The following is a 19,338-nucleotide window of genomic DNA, read 5'->3' as shown; positions in this document are numbered from 1 at the left end:
GACACTGCCTAGTGGCTGATCAGAAGGTTAGATCACATGGGATCTAAGGCACTTGCCAATTGAATACAAAATTCCTCTGATAATGAACAACAGAGAGCAGTACATAGAACTCAGAACATTACAAGTCCTTCAGCCTTGATTTTGTATCAACCTGTATATTCCTACCAAAAAAAACTAAACCTTTCTGTAGCGTGAATAAAAGCTCTCACGACTGGAGGGAGAACAAATGCTTTTATTAGCTTATAACTAAGTGTAGGGTTCAACAGTAATCTTCAGAAGGCCTCTGTGTTTAGATGGGAAACCAGGGTTATATGTGGGCAGATGGGGCCGGAGCTGGGAGGCAGGGCCAGTCATCAGTATAACATCTTACTGGTGAATCCCAGTTCACTGCATTCACACCTTCCTGTAGAATTTAGGGTCTGTGAATGAAGACAAAGAACATGGGTTCAGAAACAAGTGGTAAAAAAATATATACAGTTATTAACAAATTTACTAATTTAAGTGGTCCGGGGGTCTGGAGATCCTGGTGGAGCGCCTTAGAACCAGGGGGCCTTGGACTCCTGGTCCCCTTATGAGGGAGGAGAGGAAGGCTGGGTCTCCGGCTCGACAATGGTGGGCCGTGCACTTTCCTCCTGAACCGGATCCCCTGAGGCCCTGACTGGGAGTGGTGAGAATGAGCTACATGGCTCGCAGGGCACCTGAGGCAACGGAACCTCTGTTTCGGTGGATACCTGGTCCCTGATGGAGACGGTGTCCTTCCTGCCATCCGGATACTCCACATAGGCGCATGTGGGATTGGCGTGGAGCAGTTTCACCCTTTCCACCAGGGGGTCGGTCTTGCTTTTCCTTGCATGCTTCCTGAGAAGGACTGGACCAGGAGCGGTGAGCCAGGATGGGAGTGTCGTTCCCAATGCCAACCTTCTTTCAAACGTGAATAGGAGCTCATGAGGAGTAGTATTGGACATGGGACATAGTAGCAACCAGATAGAATGGAGCGCCATGGGGAGGACATCCTGCCAGCATGAGTCTGAAAGGCCTTTTGACTTCAGGGCCAGTTTGACTGCCTTCCAGACCATGGCATTCTCCTTTTCAACTTTCCCATTCCTCCAGGGATTGTAGCTAGTAGTCCTGCTGGACATGATGCCCCCTCTATTTTACTTTCTCCATGAACTTGTCTAAGCGTCTCTTAAATGCCCCTAAGATTTCAGCCTCCACCACAAGCTCTGACGAGGCATTCCAGGCACCCAGAACTCTGTAGAAAACATAACACTCATAAAAAAAGATTATTGACACTGTCCTTGTCTTGAAATCTGTCCTCATCTTTTCCAGTAGCTCCATGTTTAAAGCCATCAAGCTTCAGTTTTGTACCAATAAATGGATGACACATTTTTAACAATTCCCTCAGATATAAATATCTCTGGGTCCAATGATTTTCATTTGGTAACTACCTTCAACCTCTCAGTAAACACCAACATCTCTATTTTTTTTAGAAGACCAAAGAAGTTTGGCATGACCCCACATTCCTCAACAACCTCTACAGGTGCACCATTCAAAGCATACAGCACAGATCCTGCAGAACTCCACTAGTCACTGACCTCTAGGCAGAATACTTTCTGTCCACTACTGCTCTCAGCTTTCTACAGGCAAGGCAATTCTGAATCTACACAGGCAAGGTTCCAAGGGTCCCATGTATCATGAATTTCTGAATAAGTCTCTCATGGGGGATCTTGTCAAATGCCTTTCTAAAATACATATACACCACATCTACTGCCCTTCTTTCAACTTAATTTGTTATTGCCTCAAAAAACTCAATTAGGCTTTAAATGGCCCTAATGTTTCAGCCTCCACCACCTGGCAAGGCATACCAGGTACCTCCAACTCTGTAAACAAAAAGAGGCCATTGTGAGCTTCATTTTTGTCTATTTTCACAAGATAACTAGTAGTGAGAAGGGTTCATCTGCAAACAGACCAGCAGGTCATCTCCAGCATTAGATACACCTGTGTATGGGGCACAATTTGGATTATGGGATTGCTATGAAAAAAGTTATCACCAAGCAAGTGCCATATGATAGCATTGCTGTGAGGTTTGGCCAGGAACCTAATGGCTGCAGGGAAGAAACGGTCTTTAAGTCTACTGGTGCATGTTTTCACACGCTAAAGCCTTCTCCCTTATGGTAGAGGTTGTGATGGATCTTTCAGTATGTTAGCTGCCTTTCTGAGCAGCAGGAGTTGCAGATAGTGTCCACGGAGGGGAGGGAAGTTTTTCTTATGTTTGAGCTATATCCACTACCTTGTGAAGCATTTTCAGATCTTGGTGCACCTGTAGAGTTTGTTGAGGAATGTGGGGTCATGTCAAACTTCTTTGGTCTTCTAAGAAAATAGAAATGTTTGTGTTTACTGAGGGGTTGAAAGTAGTTACCAAATGAAAAGTAAATGGACCCAGAGATGCTGATATCTGCAGCAGATTTGTTAATAATGTGTCATGAGGCACAACCTTCCCTCACAAAGCTATGCTGACTCTACCCGAAAAGACTGTATTTCTCCAAATCTTTATAAACCCTGTCCTTAAGAATTTTCTCCAATAATTTGCACACCATTGACACAAGACTCATTGGACTACAATTCCCTGGACTCTCCCTATTACCTTTGTTAAACAAGGGGACCACATTTGCCATTCTCCAATCCTTCAGCACCTCCCCTGTGGCTAAGGAAGATGCAAAGATCATAGCCCACATCCCAGCTATCTCTTTCCTCCCTTCCCACATTAGCCTGGGGTATATATTGTCCAGCACTGAGGATTTATTAATCAATGATGTTTTTACAAAGGTCCAGCGCATCCCTTTTCTTATTCTCAACTTAGTCCAACACACAAGCTTGCACCAACTCTTCGGCCACGTATTCATCTGCCATAACTTCCTATTCCTACCCTCGCTGCACATGGCACAGGCAGCAATTCTGATATTGCTACCCTTGAGGTCCTGCTTTTCAGCTTCTTTTCGAGGACTACATTCCTACTTCTATCTATGTCATTGGTACCAACATGGACCCCAACATCTGCTTATTCTCCTGCTTCAGGATGCTGTGGACTTAATCAGAGATGTCCCTGACCCTGGCTCCTGTGATGCAACATACCATCCGGGAGTCTCTACCTTGTTTATTGAACCTCCTATCTGTTCACCCAACTATTGAGTTCCACATTGTCTCCCTTCCCTTCTTAACCAAAGAGCTAGACTCTGTGTCACTACAACTTGACCATGCTAGATCATCTCCCCCAACAGTATTCAAAATGGTAAACTCTTTGTTGAGGGGACCAACTACAGGGTTACTCTGCAGTAACTGCCTCTTCCTGTTTTCTCTCCTAACAGTCACCCAACTACCTTTGGGGGTGATTGTCTTTGTGTGGTTCCTGACTATCACCCCCTCTGCCTCCCAAATGATCCAGAGTTCATCCAGCTCCAATTCCAGTTCCCTAACTCAGGCTGTAAGGAGCTGCAGTTGGATGCATCTTTTGCAGGTGTAGTCATCAGGGAAAATTGTGTTTTCTCAGATTTCCCACATCCTGCATTCAGAGCATTCCACTGTCCTGTTGCCATCTCCACTACCTAATGTATGTTACCATGCAAAGATCTTACTTGACCTTACCTCACCTACAAGAAGCAGATTTTCAGAGCCAAAAGTGACCACTCCTGCACACGGCCACTCTTTTGCGGCTTCCCTTTATTTTATTAGCTAGAGCTTATTGGCCAATGGAGATACTTAAAAGAGCATCTACCTCTCCTATTGCTTTTTAACTGATTTTAAACTGCTCGCTCTGCCTCTCACACGAAAGGTATTTGTGGATCGACTGAGGGAAAATGCACAGGATTTCCAGAGCAGATCCAGAATCCCTTGATGAGACCCTAAACCACTGCACAACATTAAGGGGTGGTGCCAAGAAACACCAAGTTCCATTGAGCACTGTTTGTCATCATGCAATTAGAAAAGCAGGAATTCAATATATCCTGGTTCTCCTCCAATTGTACCTCTGCAGCAGAACTCTGTCCCAGTTTTGGCCCCTGGCAGAAAAGGATTCTTTTCATGCCCCTATCTATAGCATGTGCAGCTCATTATTGTGGGAAAGTTCATGCAGTCCAAATCACCAGGAGGCTTTCTGGAGTAAAAGAATAAGAGGAAGAATGAATGCAGAGACAGAAAATGAAAAAAGGAAATTTCAACAAGAATTATTAAGGAAAGACAAAGTTAAAAAAGGAAAGGAAGGAAAGGCAAACGTTTATTTTATTATTTACTGTCTACAGATATGGATATCAAGAATAATTATTGCTTTAAATAGAAATACTTATACTCTGCTTTAAAATGCTTGATACTTTTCAAATTTTACTTCAAAATTACTTTGATGTTTTAAGACATTGAGTTTGCAATATCTTAGAGTAGCATACAACAAAATAAACTGTATAAAGTACATTCATGTTTTAAGTTTCTGGAGGGTGTGGGAGAGGGAAGGGATGCTCACTCAAAATTCACAAGGAGAGAAAAGAGGAAGGGAAGATATTGGGGAGAGCTGAGGGCTCTGGCAGTGGAAGGAGAAGATGGAATTCATGGAAGGCTGAAGTCAAGGGGCAGGATATAAGACTGGAAGAGGGTTTGAAATTATGGTGAAAATTTAAAATTTATTAACATTTCATATGGCTTATTTAATTTAAATCTCTCATACGGTGGTGCCGTTAGTTGACGTGTTATCGTGTTATACTGGTAATTTGTAAAGGTGCTTTCAATTTTAACTACCAAGGTGTAGGGGCAGAAATTCCTCTATCTGTTAATCCTACCCCTGCTACTGCACAGAGAAGTGGCATGTGCTCTGTAAAAGCAGTATAGGCCTTCACATCGTATCAGACCAGAGATGTATGCTATAGTTGTCATAAAACCAGTTTCCTACTAAGGTACCAATGATATTCAGGTTGCTTATGTACCTTTGAAATAGCCTCCATTCCTTGCATTAAATCTTCCATTTCTGACTATGTGTTCCCATTTTAGTGTCCATATCTAACAAATAACATATTCTTTGCCTTTAATATTACAGCATCTTAGCTCTCACTTGGGCAGCTCCTAACCCAAGGACTGAGGAGGAAGGCTCTAGCAAGGAAAAGGTGGAATACTCTTCAAAGCATTGGTCAGATCCTTGTGGAGGGCATGATACATGGTATTAGGGGGCATCATCCAGACCAGGTATCAAGGGTAACTTACATGGCAACTCTATGAAAGACAGGGTTGACTACAGGTCTGCTTCAGACGACTCCCAGATGAGCATTCCAATAAGGTAGTCTACCTGATTAGGCTGGTGTGGCTGCATATGGACGTAATTAACATACTTTTCAGCCTGATAGGACCCCTGGAGGTGTTCTTTTCCACTACCTTTAGCATTCATGCAGGCAGAGGTGGGGGCTCACTCCACATCCTTAATTGGTGCTGAACTTCTGTTATGTACTACTTTCACAGAAAGACAGACAGCTGACTTAGAACCATACTGCCATTGAACATAAAGCATAGGAAAAAGGAACAGGAGTAGGCAATTTGGCCCATCAAGCTTGCTCTGCCATTTAATAAGATTGTGGTTGTGGACCAAGTTCCAACTACTTACCTTTTCCCATGATCCTTAATTCTCCTACTTTTCAAAAATCAATCTATCCGTGTCTTAAATAGATTTAAAGAGGCAGCCTCTACTGCTTCCTTGGGCAGGATTTCACAGATTTACCACTCCATACGAAAAGTAGTTCTTCCTCATCTTCATCCTATACCTCATTCTTGAATCTTGAGACCATGCTCCTTATAATAAAAGCCAGCTTCCATGCAGCAAAATAAAGCAGGCAGGATAATGTGACAGGATAATATGACGTTCTGGGGAACATTGTATTAGCCATGGGAAAGGTAAATCTCAATGCTGCTGGATGTTCAGAGCGAATCGTGAAGAGAACTGAGTTCACATGGTGAGCCCAGTGTAACACATCTTGTAATTCCTCCTGTCCACGATGTCTAGTCAATGAAGAGCATATGTCATTCCTTTTCATAAGAAGAAAACATGAGTGACATTCCGAATGCAGTAGTGAGGAGAAAACTGTAAAATACAGCACATCATGTGGAATCATCTGGAGGTTAAGTTCAGCATGATATAGTATTCCCTACCTCTGCATACAGACAACTCCAGACACAGATGAATGGTTGGAGATCTGCCTGTAGAGGTTGAAGGATTTCCATTGTGACTGACTTTGAAAGTATTAGTATCTGAACACTTTGCGGCTCAAAGTATTCGAGGAAATGGCCCATTTCTTGAAGACTCTTGTGAATGAGTCAGTGTTTCCTTCCTCCCTTTTATGTAGTGCACCAACTGATCATCTCACCATGGCAAGGAGGTATTAACTGGAGAAATGGTTTCTGCTATCAGTAGAAGTTGACTTTCTTTTGAAAATTAAAATAAAAAAAAATTAAAAGTTGACTTCCCTTTTCAGTCCCTTGGGGCCTTTACAAAAGAAAGTGCAACTCATTCCCCAACAAATGAAAAGATGCTTGATCTTATTGGTGCAGTTTCTGCTCCTGCAAAATGGTTTCCAGTGGGTTCAGTTACCGATTCCCTCAAATGCAGAAACGTTATAACCTGACTCACTGACATTCCAGTATTCCAGTTACATGATTTTTTTTTCCTCCATGTACAACATGCATTTTCCCCAGTGCTGCCATCACGTCAATCTTTAGATCTCCAAATCCATGCATGTGATTGTTCATCATTTAAGAATGTTCATGGAACTGGTAAACATAATGCACCCCACTCATTGTAAGTAATGTAATGACACAGTGATTCCTTCCCTTTTTGTCCTATTCCTTTAATTGTGTTGTGAGGAGGCTTCAAGATGAGTTTAACATTGAGTGGGTAAGTACATGAAGATACAATATACAATAGATAAATATGAAGACATCTGTTTGAATAGGAAAAAAAACATTAAAAAGGTGAAAGATTGGGTAAAAGTTTATGTGCAAAGTGATTTGGATATCCTTGTACGTGAGTAACAGAAAGGAAATATCCAGGTGGTTAAAAAGACCAATGGCCTGTTGGTCTTCATTGCATGAGATTTTGCATATTGGAGTATGGTTGTGATAGTACAGACCTATCACCAATGTATATAGTTGCAGTATCTAGAGTGTAATGACTGTGCTTACAGCGATTGGCTGAGAGCTTAGCCATGCCTACTGTCTGGGCCTTAAAGGGTTGTGTCCCTAGCCAGGTCGGATCATTCCGTTCTGGTCGGCCACCTGTGAAGAGCTCCTGTCTTTTGCTAATAAAAGCCTTGGATTGGATCAACAAGACTTTGGTTCTTTCGACGAGCTCTACAATGGTGCTTTGGTGTTATGTGCAGTTTTGCTTTCTTTACCTGGAATGCAGCAAAGGTTAACTGATTCTTAGATAGAGAGATTATCAAATGAGAAGAAATTAGATTGAAGATACAATCAATCTTGGGAGTTTGAAATAAATGTACAAAATTCTGATAGGGTTCAACACCCTAGAGGCAAAGAGGATGTTTCCCATGGCTGTGGATTTAGCACAAGGGATCCACAGACCCTGAACTCACGGGAAGTTATTTAGCACAGAGGTGGTAAGCAGTTCCTTCACCAAGAGAGTGGTGAACCACTGGAAATCTCCAGTAGATGTGTGTGAAGGTAAAGATAGATTCCTGGTCACAAAGAACATTGCAGGGCTTGGAGAGAAAGCAGAAAACGGCACATAAGAGTTAACTGTGATTTATTTGAATGAAATAGCAAGTTCAAAAGGCAAAATGACCTGCTTCTATTTTATGTGTTTGTTTTTTTTTATATACTAATTTCAGCTTTGGCCTATGCAAGTGACATGAGAGTTGTGGGGTAAGGTGGTGGAGAGCAGAAAGGAGGGGAAGGGAGGCAAGGGGAGGAGAGAGAGATGCTTGAATCAGACTGGGCTGTTTATCCACAGACACTTCAGTGCTGTTTCCTCTCAGCGAAGCAGAGATGATTATTCATTTTCTTGAAATAAATGCTGGAGAGCCATTGATACAAAGTCAGTATAAATTCAATAAGCTTATGAAATATGGTTGTCTAAATAAAGTCATTTATCTTGTTGTTCTCAATGGTGAGCGTTAACCACATCAGTGAGGAAGGTTTATAAAAGGGAAAAGAGATTAATCTCGTCAGTTCAAAAGGGGAACAAGCCATAAAAACAGAAAATTAATTGTTTGGACTATAAATGTAAAACATGGTGTTGAAAAATGACTGAGGTACTGAAAAGAAATATAATGTCAGAAAGTACAGACAGCATTAAAGATAAATAAACAGCCAGAACCAAAAGAGTGCCAGCAAGGTAGTAGTTTGGAAACCAGACTGTTGGTAAGTGAAAGATGGCAACTTCAAATGATTTTGAGTAAACATTTTGGAAATGCTGAGGCACTTGCAGTATTTATAGTGCAAAAATAACTTGGTAAAAAAAATCTTCAGCCTCAATGAGGATGACACATCCCCAACAAGATTTACTTAAATGGCTTTCTGGTACAGTTTAACATTGGAGAACAAGCATAATGTTTGTGTAGAGGGAAGGAGATAAATCACATGCTGTAGGATGTTTAAAGGACCACTTCCTCCTTAATTGCAGAGCCTGAAGAAGAGGAAGAGCCAAATAACACTGAGGCTTCACCCTTGGCCTTGCAGGTGTTGTGGAAAGAAAGAATGTTGAAAATTAATGGGACAATCTCACTTTTTCACCGTGACAAGGGAGCAGAATTGGAAATAGAGGTAAAAATTATCAGCCTCATGTCTTCAGAAATGTCCAACCAAACATCAATTGGTACTGAAGATGAAGCTTTGACTTCACAATCTGGGAAATGGTTAACTCTACATTTCAAATTTTTTAAAAAAATAGACATACAGCACGGTAACAGGCCAAGATTCTGAGAGAATATAAACATTTGGATTTGTCTATTACTTCCGATACTACCAGTATCTCAAGATAGTTTATATCATGCCCAAGTGATGAAATTGTTGAGGGTGGGTGGAGAAGCTGATTCTGAATTTCCAATGAAGAGAGTCTGTGGCTGATTTTAATACAGAATATTAGAATGCAGGAATCCTAGTGTTATCATGGTCACCTGGTGGGACGATCTAGGTCCAGAGGGCACAGCCTCAGAATAAAAGGATGCCCTTTTAGAACAGAGATAAGGAGATAATGCTTCAGCCAGAGGGTGGTGAATGTGAAAAAGGTTGCCATTAGGTTTATTTAAACAGGAGATGGTTAGGTTCTTGATTACTATGGGTATTAAAGGTTATGGGGAAAAGGCAGGAAAATGTAGTTGAGAGAAAAAAATGCATCAGCCATGATTCAGATGATGGAGCAGACTTGATGGACCAAAAGGCCTAATTCTGCTCCAACATCTTATGGTCTAAAATGTGGGTTGAAATGATCATTTAGTCATGGTTTTTGTGTGATGCTCTACTTGTTGGATGGTGGTTCTGAGGCCTAATATTGAATGCAGCTGCATTTGCATCCTTTGCTTTCGTGAGATTTTCTTCCCTCTACTGGACATTGGATATTAATTTTTGCAGATAATATTCATGACACCCGAAAAGGCACTTTAACTCACTGAGGATCAGGAACCAGGTGGCCAGAAAAAAGCAAGGACTGGAGCTTAATATCTGAATTCACAATTTTGGAGGAAGATATTGCTGAGTCTGAGATGGACATTGAGGGGGAATGTTGTTGGGGGTTTATTTTAGTGATATGCATATCACTTCTCACTGTATTTGGCTGTGTGGTGTGAGCACCATGGTGTTCCTGTGACAGCCCAAGAACAAAGTGGTCCAAGTTACTACACAATTTTCCAAAATTGTATATGCTCGGGATATGATGTGGATGTTGTCTATAAGGAATTTGCATGTACTATATATGCTGTATGGGTATTCTCCGGGTGCTCTGGTTTCATCCCACATCCCAAACACATGCAGTTGGTAGATTAATTGACCATTGTAAATTGTCCCAAATGTGTAGGTGAGTGGTCAAACCTGGGAAGGGATTGAAGGAAAGGTAGAGAGAATAAAAATTGGGATTAATGTAGGATTAGTGTAAAATAGGCTCTTGATGTTTGATGTGGTGTAGTTGGGCTGAAGCGCCTTTTTTCATGTTGTATCTCACAATAACACTATCACTCAACATCTCTGTTACAGGTGGGTTCAACAAAAGATCAGTAGCTCGAATGAGTACCAAAAGCAGGATGCAAAAGGCAGTGGTCCACCTGGCCTCAGATTACAAACGTTTTATGAATTATGCACTAGGGCATGATGCACATGCGTGTAAGTCCATGAGGAAGGTAACTGCTAATGCACATGGCTGTTCCTCCTTGTGTCAGAAAAGACTCAGAATCCAAAGAGATGGAGACAGTATATTGAATAGGATTTATTGTACACCTTTGGGGCATTTAGTAGAGCTATTGTCTCATAATGGCAGAGTCCAGGGTTCAATCCTGATCTTGAGGGCTGTCTGTGTGAAATATGCATGCTCTCTCTCTGATATGTGGACTTATCCTAGTTTCCTCCAACATTCCAAAGACATGTGGGTTGAGGGATTAATTGGTCACTGTAAATTGTGCTGCCATGTGCAGGTGAATCTGGAATGAGGGGAGTGTTGATGTGAATGTGGAGGTAATAAAAAGTGGTTGGTGGCCAGTCTGGATTTGGTGGGCTTAAAGGCCTGTTTCTGTGCTCCATCCCCCTATGAGGAGGAAGTTAATAACTATCTTATCAAATAAGTACAGTGTGATCAATATGGCAAACTGTCTTCTATCTGAAAGTCAGTTGGAAGATTTTTATCTACAGGGGTAGAAAATAGTGGTGTTGGACATCAATGCAGCAACAATTCTCCAATTTAGAGTAGGCAGTGGAGTTGAGTCATTTGCGTCAAAGAGGTATGCCATTGATCAAGTGAACCAAGTGAGTCATTTTGATCAAGGGATTGTACATTTCATAGAATGGCAGCATTGAGCAGTGAAGCCAACGTGAACCATGGGTGCATTGACCCTGCCAAATGTTACATCATCTGGTGGGTTTGCGAGACGCTGTAACCAGGCAATCAGAGACATTGCCAGACTAGGTCACTGGCAGAAGCTTAACAGAATGTTCATGTTCAATACGAAACTGATGGACCCTGTTTCACCACCTCAGAAGGTGAGAGAAGATATAATCTGCGAAGAGAAGGCGGCCAAGTTAAATGTCAACTTCCACTAAGGTATTTGCAAAGAAAGTGGTTTTGATAAGTTATTTCCTCTGGTAGGAAATCCAAATCAAGAGATCATAAACTGGACAATGTAACTGAACTTTTTAGGATACAATTCAGGAAGCATTCTTACACACGGAAAATAGTGGAAATTTGGAACTTGTTCATCCAAAACCATGTGAATGTTAGATTACCTGGAATTTTCAAAAATGAGACACGTGGAATTTTGTTTGGTTAGGGTACCAAGGGATGGTGTGTTATGAAAGACAAAAAAAAAGTTGACGTTGAGGTCAGCCTTATGGGAAATAAATGGTGACATCAGCTTGCTGCCTCAAAGGCCTGCTCCTGTTTTCTTTTCTGTGAAATTTGTTTTCCATTGAGAAATATTGGATTCACAAGTCATCCTCTATTTTTCTCACGAAGCCACATCACCTCTCCTCCTGTTACTCAGCAGGGTTTCCCAACCAGGGGTGCGAGATGGCATTCCAGGGGGTGCGAGATAACATTTCAGTTTTTTTGTTTATATTAAGGGTACTGTCCTATATATTCAAGATAAAAATATCAATTTTTTTTAATGTCCAAATTAAAGATGGGGATGTCCTCTTTTTCCTCTATTCAATAGAATGAGATTCTCTTTGAATTTTAGCGTGCTTTGACGCACTGTTTCCTTTTAAATGGCATCGCCCTATAACTTTTTTTAAAATTGGGCCATTTAAAATGGATGAAAATTTAATTTTTTTGTAGGGTTTATGCAACTTTTAATTTGTTGTAATATTTTTTCTTTTCCATTTGTTTCATTTTTGTTTATATATTATTAAAAATTGATTATACAAATTTGATTTGGTCATCTTCACTTTTATTCTTTTTTTTTATTTTTTATTTTTTATTTTTCACACCATAAATCACATTAGCCATGATTTACACTATTTCTTTTTCACACATATACAGTGACTTTTTCTCCCCCCCCCCATCCCTCCTCCCAAGCCACCCCCCCACCCCCCCTCTCATCCATTTTAGGTATACAATCTAGGTTACATTAAGCCAGTCAGACAATGTTGTCATTCAACAAAAATACACCAGAAATTCTACTGAGTCCATTCTTTTCTTTCCTTCTCCTTCCATCAACTTAGGTAATGTTTGTCCCCGGTAGGTTTTCGCTATTGTATTTAATGTAAGGCTCCCATACTTGTTCGAATATTTCAATATTATTTCTTAACCTATATATTATTTTTTCTAATGGAATACATTTATTCATTTAAATTTAGTAGTTTCTTCCTTTTAATTTGCTTATGTATTCCATTAATATTTAAAGTCATATAGTTCAGCGTAGCCATTTTATATTTTGTTTATCTTCTCTTTCCGTTTTTCCATCATTACCTTTCCTCCTTTTCCATTTCTGCTTTCTTATTTTCAACTCTTTATAAGACAACATTCCTACAACATCCAACATTTTCCTTATTCTCCTATTTCTATCTTCTTTATCCCCAATCTCCCCTTCCCCTCCTGAGTTGTCCTTTATCCCTTGTCGGACAACCACATCTCCCCTCTCCATTTGGATTTGCGAATCCACTCGCAAGCGTCAACTGATTTTGCAGTGACTGCTATTTCCCCCCACCCAGCCCCCCCAGAAAAGATTTCACTTTTCATATGTCACAAAGGACACTCTTTTAATTCCCTCCTTATTCTCTCTATTCCATTACCTTCCCTTATTAATTCTTGTCTATACTATCTATATTTTCCTCTAAGTATAGATACATTCACGTATGTCTCTATTGTCTCTATTCACTCTTATACCTCTTTACCCGCATACATATCAATCGTGATCATTTTTACTCTCATTACCCGTCTTCATCCCTCAGTCTATTTTTGTCTTTACCCACATACATATCAATCGTGATCATTTTTACTCTCATTACCCGTCTTCATCCCTCAGTCTATTTTTGTAATTGTTCTGCAAATTTTCGTGCTTCTTCTGGATCCGAGAATAGTCTGTTTTGTTGTCCTGGAATAAATATTTTCAATACCGCTGGATGCTTTAGTATAAATTTATACCCTTTCTTCCATAAAATCGCCTTTGCTGTATTGAACTCTTTTCTCTTCTTTAGGAGTTCAAAACTTATATCTGGATAAATGAAGATTTTTTGCCCTTTATACTCCAGTGGTTTGTTGCCCTCTCTTACTTTTTCCATTGTCTTCTCCAGTACCTTTTCTCTTGTAGTATATCTTAGGAATTTTACTACAATAGATCTTGGTTTTTGTTGTGGTTGTGGTTTAGAGGCCAATACTCTATGTGCCCTTTCTATTTCCATTTCTTGCTGTAGTTCTGGACATCCTAGGGTCTTAGGGATCCACTCTTTTATAAACTCCCTCATATTCTTGCCTTCTTCATCTTCCTTAAGGCCCACTATCTTTATGTTATTTCTTCTGTTATAATTTTCCATTGTATCTATTTTTTGAGCTAGTAGTTCTTGTGTCTCTTTAGTTTTTTTATTAGATTCCTCCAATTTCTTTTTTAAGTCTTCTACCTCCATTTCTGCTGCTACTGCCCGCTCTTCCATCTTGTCCATTTTCTTTCCCATTTCTGTTAAGGTCATCTCTATTTTATTCATTTTCTCTTCTGTGTTGTTTATTCTTTTTCTTAAATCATTAAATTCCTGTGTTTGCCATTCTTTAAATGACTCCATGTATCCTTTAATAAGAGAAAGTACCTCCTTTATCTTGCCTTTCTTTTCTTCTTCTATTTCACTGTACTCTTCCTCTTCCTCTGGGTTGGCCATCTGTTGTTTCTTTGTTGCCCTTTCCTTCTCTTCTTTCTTGTTTCTATTGTCTTCTGTGGTCTCTTCTTGCTGCAGGTGTTCTGCAGCTGTCGTTGCCGGCTCTGGAGATCGACTCCCCAGCTGGTCCCCCCTCCCGTCGGTGTGTTTTTTTTCATGCGCATCGCGCATGCGCGAGGAGTCGCGCATGCGTGGTTGCGCACTTTTACTCGGCTCAGCGAGCCATTTTTGTAGTCCATTATTTACCGACCTGAGGGAGCGGGTTTCTCTCTCCGCAGCGGGCCTCTTCGAACAGGTAAGGCCTTCACCTTTTTCCTCCGTTGTCTTCTCTTCCTCTCTTCTTACCGTTGCTTTCGATTTTTCTTTTTTTGTCGCCATCTTCTTTCCACCTTTATACTCACTTTTCTGTAACTTTTATTTCTGTGCCTTTGTGTTTTCCTTTGTTTTTCCCAACTTTTCTGGAGAGGGCTGGAGTTCACTGTCCGGCCACTACTCCATCACGTGACTCCTCCATCTTCACTTTTATTCTTAAATAAATTTTTACTTTAAGGGGTGCGAGAACATATTAAAATTTTTTAGGGGTGCGGGGCATAAAAAAGGTTAGGAACCACTGTGTTACTGGGATTCAAAAATAACAAATCCCTGGAATTCTCAGTGTTGACTCTAAGTAATTTAGCCACTGGTCAGTAATTGGCAAGCCCCGGGGCAGAGTAAGGTGAATTGTTATGATTCGTGAAGTAGAGCACTTTGCTATTGTAAATTGTTCAAGTTAGCCTGAAGTAAGTTTGCTGCTCTGTGAGCGTGCTTCTTTTGGATGGGGTTTGTTGAGGTGGAAAAGATATGTGGAGTTTTTAAACACCAAAATCCGAGTGAATCCCAGCAAAAAAAAATCTGATTAATTGGTTGAAATTGTGATTTCATTTTTGTGCCCAGTTATTTAACTTTACATAAAATAGTTATGGAAGCAAGTAACACCATAATTAGACTTTCAACACAGCCTACAGAATACAAAAATACATCTTTACAAAAAAACACAAGGTCCAAGAAATCTAATCACTTCGTTTTTGGCTTTGAAACTGATGTAAATAGCTGTAGTATCCCTGTATAGCTAAATCCTTTTCTGCTGCAAGTTTCTTTCAACACTTGATTTATCAGTTCATTGTTTTGACGATTTTGTTCATCTCAACTTTATATTGATTATATTCCATAGATTTTTATGAACCAAATTATTAAAGGTTTGCATGTGAAACTACAATTTTTGAAGCTCGTTAGTTCTTTGTAATGGTACTGGCTTTTGAAATATACAAGATCTGCACTTAATCCCGTGAGATAATTTATGAAAAAAAGCTTTTCAATCTGTATTTTGGCAGGCATTTCAATTGGTAACAGATTACTTCTGGAATAATGAAGGATTATGGCTATCTACTCATCAAACCTGGCTCCATCTTGGCATTAGTAAAACTAGGAACTACATATCTAGATAAACCCAAACCTTTAATTGCAAGCATCTACCTTTTCCAAGCCAAAATAGGAGTAAATGAAGTGCTTTGTTGACTCTGGCTTGTTGCTCAGTACATTAAAAATAATCACAACTCTTATTACTATAATGCAGCTTGTTAAATGCTCAACAAAAGAGGCCCCAAAATTAAAAGTTGCATTCTATTAGGTTGTAGATCTTGTCTTTACACAAATGACACTTTATAATCAACTATATTGAACAACGATAGCGCTTTTTCATGATGATCGCCAGACAATCTGGACGGCTAAAGATAAAAACACTAACATCAAAGGAACATGGCTTCTTTAGTAGGTTTGCAGTAAGTTAACAGAAGGAAGCAATTACAGCAACTTCTTTGGACACCGGCTCAAAATGTCTTTCAAATGGCAAAACCTCATATCCTTTTCAAATTAGCTTTAATTATTTTCTTCCTGCTATGCAAATCACTTTTTCCAATTGCATGTCTTGGTCCAGCACTTTTAACATCTGTGCAAGATGAAACTCACTAAACATATTAACACAGTGTGCAGTCCTTTATGAAATTATTTAACAGAAGAATGTTATGTATGTCTTGCACTGAAGCAATCTTTTATCATTGCATTGTCATTTAAAACAGTTATCTTGCAAGATAAAAAGCTATTTTAAGAACAATTGCAAACAAGTTATTCCTGGCTGTTACATCAACATACTAAGTGCATCCCTTAATGAGGGAGGTCTCAACATAGTAGCCCACAAATTTTTATTTTGAAAAAAGGGTTTGCTCCTTTATAAAATATTCACTGACGTATTAATATATTGTGATAGTAAATTGTTGAAGCCGCTAGCAGACTAGCTACTGCTATGCAAGTTATGTAGGAGAGGCTTGCAATAACTTCAACATTTTCTCCAGCCTTGAAATGTCCCTTTATCTTTGCACTTCTGAATTAAGCAAGCAGGTAAGCTCCATTGATAATATGCAGATCTAACCCTAGAGATAAGAATAACTCTGATACTGTGAAACAAATTGCACTTGTCATTGGCCTGGATGAATGCTTGCATAGTTTTGTGGGTCTACACCATATAAAATGGTGGTTTCAAGTACTTTGAAGTTAAAATGCAGATTTTCAAAACATGGCTCTATGATGGAAGAAAAGACAAGCAGCAAAAGAAGACCAAAGTGCTTGAAACATTTAATTCACAGTGACTAACTGACCCTTTCAAAAGACTTATTGTTATTAGTCCTTGATGTTATTTTTCAATTCCAACAATGGCAGGCAAAGGCAGTCCAAGAAAGTAAAGAATACTGAACAGAAGAGACTAGGCCTGCCACAGAAAATGTAATTGTACAATTGGAGCTGAGGAGAAACATTCTCTTATAAAATGGAGCTTCTGAGGGAGTCTCTTGTGCCACTTTCAGGGAGCGAGAACTGTGTTGTAATTCCCTTCACCATGCAATGTCAAAAATATCAACTTCAATGACCTGCCAGAGTCAAAGTAACCTGCAGGCTGCATGTCCCTTTGGATCGCACTAAATGGAATTGACCTACCAGAGGTATCCCAGACTGCAGCACGCAAGATCTCCTGTCTTTCCCCAGGGAGCAGATGGAATTTCAACATGTTTGAACTAGGAAGGAATAGATCCCTATTGTTATTCAAAAATCCAAGGTAATTCAGAAATCCACTGTGACTTCATTGATCTGTGAAAAGACATTAGATTTTTAGGTTAAAAGGTTTAAATATAAAGTGAATGAAGTTTATACAAATTATCTATTGCTAGTTTAATTAAACCTATCTTAATTAATGAAAGTTTGTACCTCTGAGATTAACGAATTTCTGCAAGGCAGGGCTATTAAGGGATATAGACCAAGGTGGGTTAATGGAGTTAGTGTACAACTTGTCTTTGACCTCAGATCAGTGGAAGAGGTTCAAGGGAGATACGATCAGGAAAATGAACCTCTTCCTGGTCCTACTTTCCTCCATTGTAATGGCAAATGATAATAGATATTGCCACAATCTTTTCTAAAACACTCTTCTGTGGGTGAGAATGGGCAATAATGATCTTGATGGGGTTGGTTGGGGCTGAAGATACAACTATCATCAAAAGTTAAGTCTGGTTGGCATAGTGCAACGCCTTTACAGCACCAGTGATTGGGACTGGGGTTTGAATCCCGCACTGTCTGTAAGGAGCTTGTGCACATTCTGTGTGGGTTTTCCCAGGGGGCTCCAGTTTCCTCCCACTATTCGAAACGTACTGTTGGTGTGGGTTAAAAATTGGGTGTAAATTGGGCGGCACGGACTCATGGGCCAAAGTGACTTGTTACCGTGCTGTATGTCTAAATTAAAATTTTAAATTTAATTTCAGGCTTCTGGAGGTATTGACATAATATTATAAAAAGAACATTCCAAAAGGTTGTTTATAATAGCAGTGGGCAGTAGCTGGATGTTCCTGACAAATTCGGCTGAATTGATGGTGACTAGTTCTGGGTCATATATTGGCTTATATTTTTAAACTTGCTTATCCTATTGCTGTTGAGCAAAATAATTCAGCTCAGTCGCTACACAGAACCTCATTTACATATGAGAATGTGTCTTCTGGAGACTTGTTGGCCAAGACATTGCCAAAAAACAGAAAGGAATTTGAGGGCATTGGCTCTGTAAATTGCAGCTTGTCTACGAAAAGGCAATACTTTGACTCCATGATAAAGCAATGCAAAGCAGATAGAAAGAAGGTAGAAACCTAAGGGCAAGTTGTGCAATTATTCTTGAATCTGCCATTGATATACTATGATGGTTTACTTAGTGTATGTCTGAAGCTTTGCAGGGTGGACTCTCAAGACAAGGTCAGAAAAAAAAAATGGCGCCACTGCTTGAGCTGGCAGCACTACAACTGGGGTTGTCCCAGAAGAGTGGAGACACAGTGCTGTTCCGAAAGATTCAGTCAGCTGGTCCTAATACCGGTGGCTCTGTACAGGCATTAAATGGGCCTGTTAAAGGAGCCAACAATGCTTTTAAACTAAAATCCTGCAACCTCGGTCTGTGTCAAGATAGCGGCACCTGTGTTCAGCAGTGGCTAAGAGGGGTTTGCAGATTCTGGGATGACCAGTGGATTGGCGCAAGGCACCAGGATCGAGGAGAACACCAGCCCCCCCCCCCCCCCAACCTCTACCAAATTGAGAAGAAGAAACAGAGGAGACAACCCTACAGGGTGGACCTGTGAGGGACTCAACGACTGAGGGTCCAAGACAGGTTGCAGGTTACTTGCGGAAGGGGAAACTGCATGGGTTGCTGGAGAATGGCTCATAAGAACCAGGTTCCAACAAGGATACTGGGGGAACTCATCGGTCTTGCAACGTCCATAGAAGGTAAAGATATATTACTGACGTTCCAGGCCTGAGGTCATCTTTAAAGTATAAGCGAAAAACGGAAAGGCATCTGAAAAAAGACTGGAGAGAGAAAGGGGGAGGAGTCCAGACCAAAAGTCAAAGGGTTTTAAATCAATTCTCACCTTTACTGCGCGGGCCCAAGTACGGTGGCCCAACGTGATTCTAATGGGGCAAGACCAGACAATAGTAATGGCTGTCTACATCCCCTTTCATTGGTTGACCCTCACACGTCCTGGAACAGCAGAGAGAGAGAGAGAGAGAGAGCGACTGGACCTATCATAATATCTCTTTTGTGCCAAACTCCTATTGAGGAGCTGTGCTTGGATGGATTCTGGCCTTATGGGTGTGGGCTTTAATGATTTTCTGGAGACTGGGATGGTTGTGCGAGTCTGCTGCGACATCTGCCGTTGTGCCAGTGAGCTAGTGTAT

General features: G+C 40.4%; 1 long non-coding RNA gene across 1 annotated transcript; it reads right to left on the bottom strand.

The window, feature by feature from the left end:
• Window positions 1-234: 234 nt before the first annotated feature.
• On the bottom strand, window positions 235-19,133 carry LOC138756364 (uncharacterized). Its single transcript, XR_011353026.1, has 3 exons — window positions 19,032-19,133; window positions 17,074-17,223; window positions 235-419 (listed from the first exon to the last, which is right to left on the bottom strand). It is a non-coding gene; the product is annotated as an uncharacterized lncRNA (long non-coding RNA).
• Window positions 19,134-19,338: the final 205 nt, after the last annotated feature.

This window comes from Narcine bancroftii, chromosome 3, assembly GCF_036971445.1.
Source record: "Narcine bancroftii isolate sNarBan1 chromosome 3, sNarBan1.hap1, whole genome shotgun sequence".
Classification (NCBI taxonomy): Eukaryota; Metazoa; Chordata; class Chondrichthyes; order Torpediniformes; family Narcinidae; genus Narcine; species Narcine bancroftii.
The sequence above is the reverse complement of the archived record's forward strand: the minus strand, read 5'-3'. Positions and strand labels throughout refer to the sequence as shown.